Raw genomic sequence first — 6,112 nt, forward strand, 5'->3', positions numbered from 1 at the left:
TAAAGTATTGCTTCGCTAAGCTCACCAATTTTCTTTAAGTGAGGATACTGTTTGGGTTTATTAATGTTGAGTGTGGGTTATGAAGTCATATATTCTTATGATTATATATGTTTACCCAATTTCTAACTGACTAGTAGCCCATAGATCACGCTAGATAGAAAGAGAAATGACAATCTACGTCATAATTTAATGTTTCTTTTCTACTTAATGTGAAACTTGCGTGTGTAACGGACTTACAGCTTACATTATTTCCCATCCCCAGGAGATTGTGACGTTCATAGGTATGGATATACACAGGCGACCCCGAGCGTTAACTCAAAAGTAAACCTGTCAGCGTTAATTCACTTGCTCATAGCGTCACCCGTTCTCTATCATTGTAATTATGTCAGAATGATAAATGGGTCTTGCTAAGCTGACTCACTGTGTACAGAGACAGTGGCGAGACTATAACGGACACCGCACACTTGTCAGCTGTTTTATTGATGTTCCTCACAGTGAAACAGAAACTTTCATCGGACAAGCTAACAAAATGGATTATTATTAAACATTTGACAAAGAATGGGCTCTTGGAACGTCATCCAACTTTTGTGCTTAAAATATTTTATAAATTCCAATCTAAAATATTAAGTACACAACAATGAAGCTTTAATAATATGAAACTAATGAAAAAGATTCTATGCGTCACGCAGTAAAATTCATAGAAGTTTAACAGCAAAAATGCACATGAGTTTTATATGGTTTTAACTTTTACATACATATATACGTTTATATCGTTTACCCTCCTATATCAAGCATAATTCAGGTAAGTTGCTTGAGAAAAACCTTACCGAGAGACTATAATAAATCTCTATGTACAATTTATTAATAATGTCCACAAAACTCACATCTTGTAAGTGCTATAATACATTTTAACCACTAGTAAAACTATTAATGTAATACACCCAAGGTCATTAAAAATTCTTTGTTTTTTATGCACGTACTTAATTTGAATTATACTAAACCAGTATTTTCAACCCCTTCGTATTTCATGGATCCTTTCAGGAACCAAAAACAATCTCGCGGACCCCCATCCCCATACTCTATCTGTGGAAACTGGTTCTATAGTGTGTAAAAGCGACACTGACATGCAGCTTTTCATTATAGCCCATTCCCTGTTCATCAATAATCATTACAAAACCAATATGTGAGCAGCAGAACTAACTAAGCTAACTGTAGTTTCATAACTGGTTATATCAGTTACTCCTCATCATTACTCAAACATTATTATAATCTAACCAAACAAATCTTAAAAACAAGTGAAATTAACTTTGTATATAAAGTGGAATTCAGATTAGCATTTTCTACTCCATTGCAGCAAGGTCAATAAAGGTCTCATCCTTTCTTTATCGTTTATAAAATACTAAAGGATCTAATCAAATGACCAAAGTTCACTGGCTAGTGAGTCTTCTTAAAACAATATAGTAATGCCACCACCAAGATAGCACTGATTAACTTATGAACAATATATACATATATACACTATAGTGGGTGACTGCAGGTGGCGTAGCTGTGCTAGTCACACATTCCTCGCAATCACTAGAAACCATCTTTCTGTTATTTCAAACCAATTTTTCTGAGACCTAGTCTCTAGTCCATAGTCTTTTGCAAGTATTGAATTCATCTGTAACACTCTTGGATATACATAAAATTATCACCGACACTTGTATGGATAGCATATCATCATCTGCTTCACCATAGTGCCAGAGAATGATCAACCTAAAATTCTAATATTTTACCGTCACAACTTCTAATTTTATTTTGGCCTAGTAAGAGAGCTGAAACTTGTAAATAGAGCGAAATAATTATAAAATAACCAGATTCATCTATAAAATGTGATGCATAGCTACAAATAAAATCCACTGGAAGTGACTTTTCTTCTAAAAAATAAATTAGTTTCATCAAAACAGCTAGAAGATCACAGTTAAGATGCCCAATACACCACCACTTTAGAAGATAATATTTTGATATTCCATACTACTCGGGCTTCTGTTCAATTTGGAAAGTAGTCACATACTTCTAACATAATTTCAGGTAAAGAGGCAACAGAATTAAAAGTAATTGTTCAGAGAGTGAAGCTAACGAAACAATGCATGGAATTACTTTGCATCAGATAGCATTTATTCTTCTTGATATGGATGATACAATATTGATTCCTCTTGTTGACAAACATTTTATATGAAAGCTAGAAGACTTGGGTCTTCAGAGTAATTAAAGTGTGTAACCACTCCTGGAGTCTTCACGCTCTCAAATCAATATCATTACTTTGGTGTAACTTGCCAATTTTGTATCTCCATGGCCTCACACTGAGTTCAGAATCAACAAGCATTCCTGCTTTTTTTGTTAGTTTTTTCTGAAAGTATGGGATGACTCATTATCCTTCCTCAGTCACTTCAATTATCCATGGTCTTAATTAACAATATTTTGTTAGTGTTGGGTCTCATGCCTTCTATGTCAATGTTATAAGTATTTCCAAACACTAGCAATCGTCCACTAAACAAGATAACTTTCCTATTACAATTTACAAAGGCCAAATCAATAAAAAATCACCAAAATAACTGGAATATGTCAAGGTCTAAAACATTCAACTTTGTATATAACTCACTGTTGGTGGGCTTAGGTCGACTGGCTTCCTCCAACTGCAACAGCCATAACCTGACATCAGATCCATTAAACTGATCAACTAATTGCTAAGATATGCATAATTCTCGTTAAGAAAAAGTTTCTACATAAGTTGTTGAATTACTATTTTTAAATTTTAGATATAATATAATATTCTCCTCCACGGTGGTCTCGAAAATAACAAAGATACCCAGGTCCTCTCAAAAGGTTGGATAAACCTCTTAGTAAGAATCCAATCTACCTATCTCCGAAAAAGTCATGTTTGACACATGGCAATCTACAAAAAATTTGCTTGATAAGGCTGGAAGCTTCCTAAAATTGCTTTGGCAGTTGCATGAGGTAAATTTACACTTTAAACTACTCCTTTCTGTAATTTCGATTTTGCAGTTAAAGTCATTATGTGTTAATCCATTTAAGTTAATGGGCCTTGAATAGCCAGTTTTTTGTAGTTGTTTAAATAATAAATAAAGTTGTATTTTTATTCTGAACTTTGTTAGTTCTCTGTATTTGATTAAGTTACCCTCAATCGCTTCTTCATATCAAATCCTCTAGAACCTTCCATTTTTTTCTGAAGAGCTACTTGCCTATGCACACACATTCTTAGTCATGATACCATTTATGTGATTTTTCATTTGTAAATAGTGTTAGACAAAGAGTTGACTTGCTTTTGTTTAAGGCCTAGCCATGAATATAGAGCTCCATATAGCTGTAGTATTCCTTTGATGGTGCATCTGAGCCATAAGTAAGATGTGTCCATGATAACAGAGCATTACTGTTTACCATTTAAACCTGTTGGTCACTTTTACGCTGTAAGGTTTCAGACTACTTTGCAGAAATGTCACTCTATACACCTATAACTAATATTCCATAGTAAACATTACACGCTTCCACTCCATCAATGCAAAACTTCATCCCCAAAACTCCAGTGTTAAAGTCTCAGTTGGCAACAGTTATTCAGATGTTATTGTGAGATAGCTCCGATATTTTCATTCATGTCTTCTCGTTTACTTTCTGTTTACTGTGAACTATAATGATAGGTTGCTATAAAGAGTTGATACATATATCCACATCGTGGTACATCAGTCTAGCTGGGATGGTTCTCCACTGATTGTCGTCCACTAAGGTGACCTTCTGCTCTACTTGTATCTGAGGTAACAGTCATTTTTGGCCATAAGAGTTTAAAGCTACTTGGTCTTGAACAATCCCCTGCTCATCAACCCCACCATATACAAGTAATCATTCTGATTTCAATGCTCTCGAATACTTGGGACACTTCTTCTGCCAAAAGTGAAAGCTTTATGAACTTATAGAGCTTAATTTGATGAGCGTTCTATTAATTTAGCAAATACAAAATCCCCTGCTTACAAATGTTGCCATCTACTGGTATTGGAATTGGTTGAGACCACCCGCAAAAATGGCAAAATCACGACTAACACATAATTTGAATTTCACTTTGTAACTCCAGTCAAGACTCTGACGCATTTTTTACCATGATAGTATCCTAGTCCTTTTTCTGTGCATTAATAAAATTTTCCATAAAATTGAGAAAAAGCTTATACATGCTTAGTATGAGTAGAGGAGTTGAACCTCAGTTCAATCTCACCATGTTTTAAAGTGTTGTCAAACTTGATTAGCCCCAAAAAGCTTTCAGTCTCACACATGACAGTCGTCTGTAGTTCTAGTGAATAAGGTTTGCTCGTTCGTTCCCAGGAAGTCCAAATTTAATGGGATGGACAATATTTGGTATTTTTGCATATCTTTTTTAGACAGTCAGCTAGGAGTATTGTTTGGCATATCAGCTTCTATGGAATATCCCTCAACATAGATATTAGGTTTCAACTTCACTTGGAATGAGATCTTTCTTTTAGAATTTCACTCGTTGGTGTTCTGGTGTTGTGAAAAAGAGTTTTCAATCCCGTTGTTTGTTTCCACGTGGTACGTCTGAGCACGCTATAGTGATAGCTATCAATCCCGTTGTTTGGTTCCACGTGATACGTCTGAGCACGCTATAGTGGTAGCTATCAATCCCGTTGTTTGGTTCCAGGGGCCAGTTAAAGCCCTTGTGTCGGTGGGAACTGCTGACAGGTTACTCTCATACTGGTCAGAAGATCAAAATTAAGAATAATTATACTTGAACCCTGGAGGTGACCTAACCGTTTACCTCATATGAGTATAAATTGTTGTTCAAGTTGAAAACATCAACACCAATTTCAATGTTGCAACAAATTCGACAGTGACTCTGTACTAAATGAAACTATTCAAAAAATACTATAAAACAATTTTAACAGTTTATATTTATCCGTTAGGGTTAATATTCTTAAATGTAATTCTTCATTTGTTTTTTCTATAACTTCAAGCTAACTCCCCTGCTCTTTTGTTAAGCTATCAAACGTTTTTTATATCTCGTTAAAAAATAGTATTTCATTGGTAAAAAATTTATTATTTTATCACAAACATTAACTATTAGTGATGGTAAGCTAGACATACGAAGTAACATACAGATGTTGGAGATAAAGTGTGTATCTCATGTAGAAACAGGTACATGAAAACACTATTCCTTACTCGAATATAAACTATCAAAGGCTGGGAGTGAACTACTACCACCACCCACTCACACTTTCGTCAGCCAAGAATTTTATAGATTGACACCACGAAATAATCGTTAATTTAAAAAGTATACTTTAGGATTATGATGTCACAACATACTAGCTTCGTAACTTTTACTTCTTACAACATTCTGTCAACCTGACACAAACAGTATTTGCCATTTAAAAATAGTAATTGTGATTTGCATGCAGTGTAACTATGTCTTTTTATTATCAGTATTATTATGAGCTGATGAAAGTGGTTATAACATGTTTCTCTAAAATTTTTTCACTGAATAATGCGGAAATAAAAATGTCTTAAAATATAACAAATTAGTGTCTTTCAGGTGAATATAATAAAACAGCCTTTATTTTTGTCAAATAATCATCTTTTACAACTCTTTGAACAAAAAACGTGTCCCAAATCAGTATTGTCCTTTAGTATAAGTTTTCATCATTTCTCTGGCAAAAACATTACTGACCAATGTATATCAACTATTGTTTTTATTTATTTCTCATATTTTGTCTCTCAGTTATCAAATCATTCGTGAAGTTGGATTTTTATTTCGTGAGTCATATGCTCCTTCACTTATTTGTCGTATATATATTAGTTTGCTCAGTCTAATTTAAACTAGCGAGTTTACTTTCTAAATAAAAAAGCATAAATGTATGGGCATTTTACGCCATCCAAGTGAAGCGCTGTTACAAAATTTTACGAATGAAAGGTATTAATCTAGCCCAAACCTTTTTATCAGTAGTTACATTAAGCCAAGCTAGCCTTTCCTGTACGGTTGTTACATTAAGCCAAGCTAGCCTTTCCTGTACGGTTGTTACATTAAGCCAAGCTAGCCTTTCCTGTACGGTTGTTA

The sequence above is a fragment of the Limulus polyphemus genome, unplaced genomic scaffold, assembly GCF_000517525.1.
Source record: "Limulus polyphemus unplaced genomic scaffold, Limulus_polyphemus-2.1.2 Scaffold421, whole genome shotgun sequence".
NCBI classification, from domain to species: Eukaryota; Metazoa; Arthropoda; class Merostomata; order Xiphosura; family Limulidae; genus Limulus; species Limulus polyphemus.